The sequence below is a fragment of the Salmo salar genome, chromosome ssa05 (assembly GCF_905237065.1).
Source record: "Salmo salar chromosome ssa05, Ssal_v3.1, whole genome shotgun sequence".
Lineage (NCBI taxonomy): Eukaryota > Metazoa > Chordata > Actinopteri > Salmoniformes > Salmonidae > Salmo > Salmo salar.
Window position 1 is genome coordinate 75935155 of NC_059446.1, and position 12657 is coordinate 75947811.

Sequence of the window (12657 nt, forward strand, 5' to 3'; positions counted from 1 at the left end):
GATCTACTCTGGTCATCAGGTGTGGACTTGTATAGCTACATATGAAAGTGATCTACTCTGGTCATCAGGTGTGGACTTGTATAGCTACATATGAAAGTGATCTACTCTGGTCATCAGGTGTGGACTTGTATAGCTACATATGAAAGTGATCTACTCTGGTCATCAGGTGTGGACTTGTATAGTGTCATGACGTTGGCCTGTGGGTAAGGTTTATGACCCCCCCCCCCCATAAATACCTTTCTCCCTTCCCCTCTCTGAAATCTACTGAAGGACTTGAATAGCCTGTGTTAAATATAGAGAGTCTGGGAACATCAAACAAATGGGGAAAGGTACCACATATTTTCTTAATAAAACCAGTTGGAAATATGCTTGGGAACGTAATGAGTATGTATGTCAGTTCGGTTGTCATCTGAGACATTATGACTGATGACAGGACGACATAAACTGTATCTGAGAAAGTATACGCCCTCTAGTTATCAGAGTCACATGGAATTGTTATGCAATTGAAATGTTTGATATTGAAAATGTTTGTTAGGAGATGAAATGTAATTTTAGCTTCCGAATGAGAGATTTGGGTTTTCATAAGGAAAGTGCCCTGCTCGATCAGTGGCCCAACCCTGTGAAGAGACAGGGGTTATAAACGATGAAACACCTCCCTCCCCCCTCTCCACTATATAATCCTTTGACGAAAAGATAACCACGTTGTTCCAGTACGGGAGGTCTGCAGCCTCTACGTTAGAAGGACACACATGTCAAGTACAGAACTAAGCCAACCTCGGCGTGAGCTCTGGTATGAACTGGTATGAACTTTGAGCTTATTCACTACAGAAGTGCTACTTCCTAGCCGTTGAGTTAGCAGCGGCCGCTGCTAACGTGGGTTAGGAAAGGACGGACGACGGATCCAGTCTAACAACCAGACGAAGATACCACCATGTATCCAATGGACCACCATTGACATTCTTCCGAAAACAGGGAGATCTGTTGGCCAACCCGGCCAGCATCTACGACCAATCTACCGAAGCGCAGCTCAAGAGTAAAAATGTATTGCATTTTCCTTTTCCAAATGGGCGGTAATTTAGAATGCATAAGATAATGTATTTACGATAGCATAGCTGCTGTTTCTCTGTTCCTAAATCTTCCCGCTCTTTCATTCAAGCCCAACCCCCTTTCCTTTGTGTAACTAGCTTTCATACAGGTTCCGTCCACCAGGACGTTTTCTGTATGACATCATTGTATTCTGTGTATTTGTAATTCTGTGTGATTAGTTAGGTATTTAGTAAATAAATAATTAAACCCAATTTTGGATTGCTGATTTAACTAGTTAGCCAGGGTTCGTGAAGATAGCCAAGAATTTACAACTTTCATTATGAGACTGAAAATAAGACAAGGGTTAATATTGACTGCTATCGAGGTAAAATATTACAAAGTATTTTAAGAGTTTATTCGGAAGATAACAGCTCTATAAACGTTCTTCCGTGGTGCCACGACTTTCTAGTTAATTACATTTACATGATTAGCTTAATCAGGTAATATTAATTACAGAGAAATCATTTTATAAGTTAGCATGTCATATCACTTAATCCGGCATAGCCAAAGACACGACATATTGGAGCCCCCGTGCGAGGAATCTAAAATAGGATGAAGCTTTTATTTTGATTCAGCATATATAAAATTGAAAAGCAGATTACATAATATACCAAGTTGATTATATACATTATGGGAATTGTAGACTGGAATTATTGGTGCGTGTGTGTTCCGGAGAATAGCCTCCGTGTTGTGCTCTGACGTAGTCAGTGGGTAGCATAAACTATACATGTATGTATGATGGCTGATAAAGCTATCTGAGAAATAGCGCATTTGGCCAAACGCTAAGTATTTCTGCCTCTCGCATTTCAGACGCGTGTTGGCTAGGTCATTATTAATTTCTCGAGCGAGGACAAAGAGCCAGCCGATTGAAATTTAGGAGAGATTAGCTTGACCAGCGATAAGTATCTCTCTGTATCTCGCGTTTCGATGCGAGTAGACCACGGTGCATTTCGTTGTTTCCCGCATCGTCAAATATCGCCGAAAAGTGTTTGAACATAATACGTTATAATAATACCTTTCCCTGCCAAGGGAATCCTATGTTGAGCACTTTTCAGGCATCAAGTAGCATTAGCTTGCTCGAGATGCTAAGCTGACAAAAGGGAAAACAGCCATTTTGTTTGTGCCACATGGTAATTCATCCGACTTGAGTTGGATTTCAGCGTGTGCCAGCAGGGACCTTTGAAGAGTCACCAGTACTTTGCTTCAAGTAGAATTAGTCAGGTGACACTCAAGTCGTTACTCGTGATATCCAGACGGATATCGATGTCTTATTCAATTGAACTAATAAGTGAAATTGCCAGATTTACATTCTCAAGTTTAAATAATATCCAAATTGATGAGTTTTCTAAATGAGACATTGTAATCTTTTTTCCACATTAACCTAGATGAATAAACCTCTCAGGTTAATTAAAGTTTAAATCCCATATAGCCTATACAGGTTTGATTTATCAATAAAATTGATCAATCAGTAAAATTTGGTTTTTGCAAAACCCATTCAGTAATCCAGTACTGACAGAAGTCCCGCCCAGCGGGAATCCCATGTGGCTTCGGCCCAAGGAAGAAGTGTACCATAGTGGGGAGTGTTCCCAACATTTGATCTACTGTTTACACTTATGATATCCAATCAATGGAGATTGTATGGATTATCATCTCATTCAATTTAATAAGTTAAATTGTTGAACATACCTTAATGTTCTTGCAATCAAATGAGACACTTTTAAACTTCCCATATTAACCTGGATGAAGCAACCTCAGGTTAATTCAAGTTTAATACCCAGATAGCCTACCCAGGTAGGATTAATCATTGGCATTGATTAATTAATTCAATTTGCTTTTGCAAATTCATTCACGTCCAACTTCCACATTACTGGTACAGTACTGTTGGTTCGTCAACATCTATAAATAGATTAAACTTGTCTTTGCAGCTTCCAATGAATTACAAACCCAAACATTGAAAAAAAATAGGAAAATTTTTCCTCTAAATTTTTCTAATAATGTGCAAGCTACCAAAGGAGGTGGTCACCACTCCTCCGCTAATTAGTGAACCTCCACCCATAAAAGGATTGATCTCTGACCTCAGCAGTGATACCAACCCTAATTATGCCATTAGAAAAACAACAGCCGAAATTGCGAACGCTCTCCAAAATCAACCATCAAATACAGGCTTTGTGACTGTTCTCTCCACTTTAGCACTTATGCATCGCCATCAAAGGTTGGCATCGGTCCAATACCACAGTGCACAGCTGAAGCACGTGCAAGACATGTCTAACATGAGGGCACAGGTGGAGAGAACTGAGCAACTATTGACAAAAGCAGGAAATGAAAACATTCTGCTAGTCGAGGAACTGCGTTTGAAATCGGAACACTTAAAAGTAATTGCAAATTCCGTTGACGATGAACGAGCACAAACTCTCCAACAAAATCGTCATCTGCAGGAACAACTCGATTTAGCCAAAACTAAATGCGATATAGTCCACGCCAAACTAGATAAATCTGTCGAGTTATCTACAAACAGGAACGCGCAATTTGATAACATGCAGGCAGTTTTGTTGAACGTTACTCAAGGTAACAATGTTCTACTCCAAATTCTGCAGACCAAAGACGATCAGTTGATGAACACAATGACAAAGTTGGATGACAAATCAGCAGAACTTATTGAAGTCGCTGACCAAATGAATGATGAGAGAACTCAGGTGATGAGGATGGAAATATTGATTTCTAAGCAAGCAAAGGAAATCTCATCACTGAATCTCTCGCTCCGTACTCGAGACCTCTATCTGCAAACCATGACAGATAAGTTTGAGACCGAAAGGAGCAGGTGTGACACTCACGTGTCCAAAATTGGTACTCTAAGCGCTCAAGTGGACTCTGTAATGCAGCAGAAGACCACCCTTAGGTACCACCTGGAGGAAGTCCAGAATGGTCACGCTCTACAGCATGACTACCCATCCAAGCAACCGGAGTCCGGTACTCAAAGGAGTGAAGACGATAGGTTTCAGACATTGCCTCCATCATGTGTCCCTCAGTCTTCTCCTCTTGGCCATTCGGCACTGAGTAATATGGAGCCTCTTGGCCAACAAAGCCAAAGCTTGGCTTCTCCTCTTGGCCTGTCGGCCCCAATTTCTCCACAGGATGAAGCCAACCCTCTCCGCCCGCTTGGCGCGGAATACCTTGACAAACTCGTCAAGAATTTCCCCACCTTTGACCCCGTTCCAGGTCAGCCAAACGATACTGAGACGTTCCTAGCTGACATAGAGGACGCGTTGGGTGGCTACCCGAATGCTACGGGTTCTGACAGGGTTTACCTGTTGAAGCGAACGTCGAATAGACACGTGACGAGGTTCATTCGCCTACAACAGCAACACGTGCTAAATGACTACGCTAAACTTGCCACAGCTTTGAAATTAGAATTCAGTGGTTCTGCGACTCGCAAACACGATAGCTCACTGGCTAACACGGTCAAACAAGCTCGAAACGAACACCCACAAGCTTTCTATCATAGGCTTCGTTCAGCTTACTTTGGCCTACTCACAGAAACAGGAATGGAAGAGCTGTTACCATTCAAACAAATGTTTCTGTCGAACATGTATCCCACCTTCATTACCTACTTGGGCCCTGCCGCCCACGTTGGCTTGCCTATCTTACAACTCAGAGAGCTTGCAAGCACAGCTTTTGAGGCATCAAAAGTTCACAACGCTAAGAGCCCTGACCACTCGGTTTTGAAGTTTGACCAGGAGCACTCACTCCAGTTAGAGGGTGCATTATCAGGTATTGGAGCGTCGAGAGATGACGCACCACAACAGTTTCTACCACGAAACCATGATTCCAATAACCGCCGCGGTCGAAATAACTGTAAAGTACGTCGCCTTCAAAACGACTACCGCTACAATCGACCTGTTCGCTACGTTCCTGCACCCAACCCACACAAAGTGTCAGAGCACAAGGGTAACAAAGGGTTGAAGGACGATCAAAACGTAGACCAATGTTCTCCAGAAGTCCCACTACGGGAAGAACTAAAGCGAGAACAATTTGAGAAAAGGGTAAAAGATAAGTCACAAGGACTAGACGGGGAATTACCGGACACCAGGTCCGCAGAAATTAACACCCATAGCAAAGACGTTAAAGTTCAAATTTCTCCTGCTCTCATTCAAGACCCTATCCAGGGCCCGCTTGATCAAGAAACAAGCCCCCGGGCTTTGTCTATAGACTCTGATACAAAAGTTGCGAAGAAAAAGGTAAAACGCTTCGTTAAAGCCAAGCCCACTCAAAATCGGAAAAGTCAATCTGCTTCCACCTTGAACAGAAATGGCACATCACGTCGTTGCGAACGACCACTCCACTTTGTGGGGAATATGTCCACTAACCACGAATCTAAACGGCCATACCTGGAAACAGTCCTGGAGGACTGCTTAGCTTGTCATGCGCTAATTGATTCGGGTGCGACAATATCACTCATCTCTCAAACATTGTTTGATGATCTAAAAAGGGCTTTGAAGCCAACTAAACGTTGGTTAAAAGTGGAACGATGCGACACTACACTTCGAGGGGTCACTCAGACTACCTCGCCTCTCACATTGAGAGTCATGCTGAAACTACACTTCCAGGACGTATCGCTCGTTCACCCTGTGTATGTTACCAGCCTCGAAACTGTAACCCTGCTACTTGGAGCAGACTTGATGGATCGGTTACTCCCATTGATGGATTGGAAAACCAACCAGGTATGGTCACAGGCCACAGTGCCTTCTCCACTGACCACACTGTCTTCCCCTAACGCTAGCTGCAATGCGGTCATTCACGACGGGTATCTGTCGAAAGCACCCCTTTGGGAAAAGACGTTTAGAAACCTCTTGGTACAAAATCCGATCCACGGAGATAGTACGATATCTCGACACATTCCATCAGCCAACCTGATTGACCATTCTTTTCATGATTTCGAGCCAGCTGTCTCTGTGAATAAGCAACTTCCCTCCAGTCGTGCAATACGATAGTTGAGATGAACTTCCCTTGCCCTTCGGACACTTCCGCAAGCACTGCGGCCGTCTCAGCAAGAAAAACATTGATGTGCAGAGTACACTCTGCTTCCGATGATACACCTTCTGCTTTGTTGGGGACTGTCACCCCTTACAATGACACTAATGGCGTCAGTCCAGCAACTGACCCGATGACTCCCACTGGTGAAACACTTTGCGATATCACAGACCGATATCCTCGTCTCAGTTTGCAGGTACTGAAGAGGTTGCCACACGCGGACGCGGTGGTGACTGACAGACCTCGACAGCCACTGAGGGTGTTGAAGCACAAACACCAGGAGATTTGGTTGAAAGGTTACAGCCATTCTCATAATAACGCGGCCACGGACAACTCGTACATAGGGTCCGACCTTTTCGTTTGCGCCTCGGACACCAACACCACCCGCTGGTGGGGGGGTCCCGAGACACAAAGGGGGGAATAGTAGCCCAGACCCATGATGAGCCTCATCGAGGCCGGTGGGGGGTCGAGACTACGGACAACACCGTACGAGGCCGCCAGAGCATAAATCAAATCTAGTTGTAAACTCCCCTATGAGAACAGTGAGGAGCAGACAGGCCCCTAGACGGGGATTATCTTAGAACACATCTAAGATAGTACTGAGGTGTACCACACTGGTCGTAAAGGAAGTCCAATGGACTTGTCCACCTCCAAAACAAATGGCAACAATAATCATTCCTTGCCATGTGTAGGTTCAACTACAATACAACTAGTAATATGCTCCAATCATGTGTTCCAGTAGATAATATTTCAGAATAAATCGGTAGGACAACTGGACCCCTTGAATACCAGTACCAATACCACAGTCAGTCCAGCAACACTCAGTAAGAGGATTAGTAACCTCACAAGTTAAATTGCTAGTGATAATAGCGACATAGGAGTCACTCAGAGTGCAACACGGGGAAGGGAATCTCCATTGCACTCTTCCAATGGTTAACACATGCCACTAATAAATAGAACCCTCCGTCCAGGAGAAAATTATTAGAAGTCATGAACCATGATCACACCACGTACGACTGGTCTAATACTTAGAGTACTTCCCTCCGGGGATAACATAGCTATGAAATTGACTTCATACCTACTGCCACTACAATAGTGGAAGACACAGTGACTTGTAGAAAACTACTACAGACTCCCTTGACACCAATTCTGACTGACCTCCAGGCATTGACCTGAAAATTACCTGACTACGTCAGACTCATTCTGAACAAGTTGTAATCTGCCAGGATACTTGGTTTTCTTCCCTTGACATGCGCGATTGTGTAAGCATAAACGCACATGCACAACGGAACATCCAATTAGGATTTATGCTAGGATCACTTAAGGGTCCAAGCAAAATACCAGCCTTAGTAAAGTTGAACATTTACTTCTAGGCCTTTGACTCTACAGCACTCACCAGTTTTCTAACCAGAAGTCCATAGGTCATCCTGTAGACTGCCCAAAACTAGTGCCTTACAGCTGTAGACTTATCATATAGTTGTCAACTTAGGATAGTACCCTAAGCGCCACCCCGCAAATTAGGAAAGCCCTAGATATGACATTAGACAATGCCATGATAGGGTCATTTTGCCAAGACCATGGACGTAGATAGAATACAGTCCAATTAGATGATTAAGGTGGCATAACTATATTTTGTTTTGTTTATGCTTTCATTTTGTTTCATTTTCTTCGGCACATAGAAAGTGATAGAGCCATAAACAACTCCCCCATACAACCATCAGTTAGTGCCACAACGCCGCTCATTTGGGGGGAAATGTAATGATATATTTCATGAGTGTGTGTGCGTTGTTAACATCTGCCTAAGTTACTGCCCAGATATTTCAGTCTGGACGACGGGTCCGGAACGGCGATCCCAATCCGGACATCCGCTGCCGAGCCATGGAACGGACTTCTTCATTTGCAGAGACCCTACCCGGGTCGACCACCAGAGGGGGGACTGCAATAGCAACCACCAACTGGACATCTACTGCCCAGCCTTGGAGCGGATTTCTTCATTTGCAGACACCCTACCCGGGTCGACCGCCAGATGGGGACCACAACGATGATCCACAACTAGGACAAACCACGTTCATTTTTATGTTGGGTTATAACATGCAGGTTAATCGCAAGATTGAACCCAACATGGGGGGACTGTCATGACGTTGGCCTGTGGGTAAGGTTTATGACCCCCCCCCCATAAATACCTTTCTCCCTTCCCCTCTCTGAAATCTACTGAAGGACTTGAATAGCCTGTGTTAAATATAGAGAGTCTGGGAACATCAAACAAATGGGGAAAGGTACCACATATTTTCTTAATAAAACCAGTTGGAAATATGCTTGGGAACGTAATGAGTATGTATGTCAGTTCGGTTGTCATCTGAGACATTATGACTGATGACAGGACGACATAAACTGTATCTGAGAAAGTATACGCCCTCTAGTTATCAGAGTCACATGGAATTGTTATGCAATTGAAATGTTTGATATTGAAAATGTTTGTTAGGAGATTAAATGTAATTTTAGCTTCCGAATGAGAGATTTGGGTTTTCATAAGGAAAGTGCCCTGCTCGATCAGTGGCCCAACCCTGTGAAGAGACAGGGGTTATAAACGATGAAACACCTCCCTCCCCCTCTCCACTATATAATCCTTTGACGAAAAGATAACCACGTTGTTCCAGTACGGGAGGTCTGCAGCCTCTACGTTAGAAGGACACACATGTCAAGTACAGAACTAAGCCAACCTCGGCGTGAGCTCTGGTATGAACTGGTATGAACTTTGAGCTTATTCACTACAGAAGTGCTACTTCCTAGACGTTGAGTTAGCAGCGGCCGCTGCTAACGTGGGTTAGGAAAGGACGGACGACGGATCCAGTCTAACAACCAGACGAAGATACCACCACGTATCCAATGGACCACCATTGACATTCTTCCGAAAACAGGGAGATCTGTTGGCCAACCCGGCCAGCATCTACGACCAATCTACCGAAGCGCAGCTCAGAGTAAATATTTATTGCATTTTCCTTTTCCAAATGGGCGGTAATTTAGAATGAATAAGATAATGTATTTACGATAGCATAGCTGCTGTTTCTCTGTTCCTAAATCTTCCCGCTCTTTCATTCAAGCCCAACCCCCTTTCCTTTGTGTAACTAGCTTTCATACAGGTTCCGTCCACCAGGACGTTTTCTGTATGACATCATTGTATTCTGTGTATTTGTAATTCTGTGTGATTAGTTAGGTATTTAGTAAATAAATAATTAAACCCAATTTTGTATTGCTGATTCAACTTGTTAGCCAGGGTTCGTGAAGATAGCCAAGAATTTACAACTTTCATTATGAGACTGAAAATAAGACAAGGGTTAATATTGACTGCTATCGAGGTAAAATATTACAAAGTATTTTAAGAGTTTATTCGGAAGATAACAGCTCTATAAACGTTCTTCCGTGGTGCCCCGACTTTCTAGTTAATTACATTTACATGATTAGCTTAATCAGGTAATATTAATTACAGAGAAATCATTTTATAAGTTAGCATGTCATATCACTTAATCCGGCATAGCCAAAGACACGACAATAGCTACATATGAAAGGGATCTACTCTGGTCATCAGGTGTGGACTTGTATAGCTACATATGAAAGTGATCTACTCTGGTCATCAGGTGTTGACTTGTATAGCTACATATGAAAGGAATCTACTCTGGCCATCAGGTGTGGACTTCTATAGCTACATATGAAAGTGATCTACTCTGGTCATCAGGTGTTGACTTGTATAGCTACATATGAAAGGGATCTACTCTGGTCATCAGGTGTGGACTTGTATAGCTACATATGAAAGTGATCTACTCTGGTCATCAGGTGTTGACTTGTATAGCTACATATGAAAGGGATCTACTCTGGTCATCAGGTGTGGACTTGTATAGCTACATATGAAAGTGATCTACTCTGGTCATCAGGTGTTGACTTGTATAGCTACATATGAAAGGGATCTACTCTGGTCATCAGGTGTGGACTTGTATAGCTACATATGAAAGGGATCTACTCTGGCCATCAGGTATCTGATGAGAGATGTTGTGGCTGAATATCTGTTCATCATTCACAGCCCAATGAGCAAACTCCACTTCTAATGAAATCAAACTCAGCCCTGACTCCCCGACAAGTGTGTTAGTGTGTGAATGTGTGTGTGTGTGTGTGTGTGTGTGTCCCATCAGCCGTCTGTCGATACCCTCAGACAGCCTTCACCCCAGTAACAGGAGAGGAGGAAGAAAAACAGCATCCTTCACTTTCTCTCTAATTAGAAAGGACAAACCCAGTACTCTGATGGCCCGTCAGCTCTCTGTCAATACACACTGACACTATGCTGTGTGTGTGTGAGTGTGTGTGTGTGTGTGTGTGTGTGTGTGAGTGTGTGTGTGCGTAACAGCCTTCACGGACAAGCCGAGATGCGCAGCAGAGCAAACTATCCTCTCTTGTCTTCCAGATGACAAAGCAGGATCCTACAGTCACCCAATAGACTCTCTGTCCTGCTCTCCCTCTCTTCCTCACCCTTCCTGGTAGTAACACTGCCATGACACGGCTCACTGACGTGACCAGGGACTTCTATTGGACAGGCACTTTCTACAGTTTCTATGTACATTTTCTGGCCATATTGACTGTCTCTGCCCCTAGCACTGACTGCATGCTTTGAGATAGCATTGACTCTGTGTTGAATAGCTGTGTATAAAGCCAGGGGCGATGGAGAAGCTAGCTCCTGTAGCAGGCGTGAATGAATGAAACACCAGAGCTGGGTATTGATATGATAATGTATTGAAATTGGAGGCTGTAGGGGACTGTGATGCTGGCAGGACACAGGGGAGAGATCTCTAGGGTATGGGGAGTTACCCAGCACAGCCCTGGGTGACCAGGATAAACTCTAATACGCTGCTTTAAGAATGACACACACACACACACACACACACACACACACACACACAGGGTTGCAGCAGAGGTCTGTGGTGAATGTCTCTCTCAGTGACAGAGTATAGTGAGTGGTGTCAGCTGTTGGAGAGATCAGATAAGAGCCAATCATTTCACAGCGGCACTCCATTCAACATAGCAATACTTCTCTCCTTCATCATCATCATCATCATCATCATCATCATCTCTCTTCATTCATTATCTCTCAACCCTATCTCTACTTCTCTCCATCATCTCTCTTCATTCATTAAATCTCCTCATCCCTTATCTCTCAACCCTATCTCTAGTTGTCTCCTTCATCATCATCATCTCTCTTCATTCATTGTCTCTCCTCATCCCTTTCATTCATTATCTCTCAACCCTATCTCTACTTCTCTCTTTTTCTTCCCTCTTACTCCCTTCTCTGTTTCATTCTCTCTCTCATTCCTCATCTCCTCTGCATTCCTCATCTCCTGTGCACTCCTCTCTCTCATTCCTCATCTCCTGTGCACTCCTCATCTCCCTCATTCCTTATCTAATCTGCACTCCTCTCTCTCATTCCTCATCTCCTGTGCACTCCTCATCTCCCTCATTCCTTTTCTAATCTGCACTCCTCTCTCTCATTCCTCATCTCCTCTCTCATTCATTTACATTTTTACATTTTAGTCATTTAGTAGACGCTCTTATCCAGAGCGACTTACAGTAGTGAATACATACATTTCATTTCATGCATTTATTTTTTTTGTACTGGCCCCCTGTGGGAATCGAACCCACAACCCTGGCGTTGCACACACCATGCTGGCGTTGCAAACACCATGCTCTACCAACTGAGCCACAGGGATTCATTCCTCATCTCCTCTGCATTCCTCATCTCCTCTGCATTCCTCTCTCTCATTCCTCATCTCCTCTGCATTCCTCTCTCTCATCCCTCATCTCCTCTGCATTCCTCTCTCTCATCCCTCATCTCCTCTGCATTCCTCTCTCTCATCGCTCATCTCCTCTGCATTCCTCTCTCTCATTCCTCATCTCCTCTGCATTCCTCTCTCTCATCCCTCATCTCCTCTGCATGCCTCTCTCTCATTCCTCATCTCCTCTGCATTCCTCTCTCTCATCCCTCATCTCCTCTGCATTCCTCTCTCTCATCCCTCATCTCCTCTGCATTCCTCTCTCTCATCCCTCATCTCCTCTGCACTCCTCTCTCTCATTCCTCATCTCCTCTGCATTCCTCATCTCCTCTGCACTCCTCTCTCTCATCCCTCATCTCCTCTGCATTCCTCATCTCCTCTGCACTCCTCTCTCATTCCTCATCTCCTCTGCATTCCTCATCTCCTCTGCACTCCTCTCTCATTCCTCATCTCCTCTGCATTCCTCTCTCATTCCTCATCTCCTCTGCATTCCTCATCTCCTCTGCACTCCTCTCTCATCCCTCATCTCCTCTGCATTCCTCATCTCCTCTGCACTCCTCTCTCTCATTCCTCATCTCCTCTGCACTCCTCTCTCATTCCTCATCTCCTCTGCATTCCTCATCTCCTCTGCACTCCTCTCTCATCCCTCATCTCCTCTGCATTCCTCATCTCCTCTGCACTCCTCTCTCATTCCTCATCTCCTCTGCATTCCTCATCTCCTCTGCACTCT

The 12657-nt window shown here is 44.2% G+C and overlaps 1 protein-coding gene across 1 annotated transcript in view; it reads right to left on the reverse strand.

The window, feature by feature from the left end:
* The window catches only part of LOC123743173 (ephrin-A3-like), a 207172-nt gene that overhangs the window by 143943 nt on the left and 50572 nt on the right, over window positions 1–12657 (reverse strand). The window lies entirely within an intron of this gene.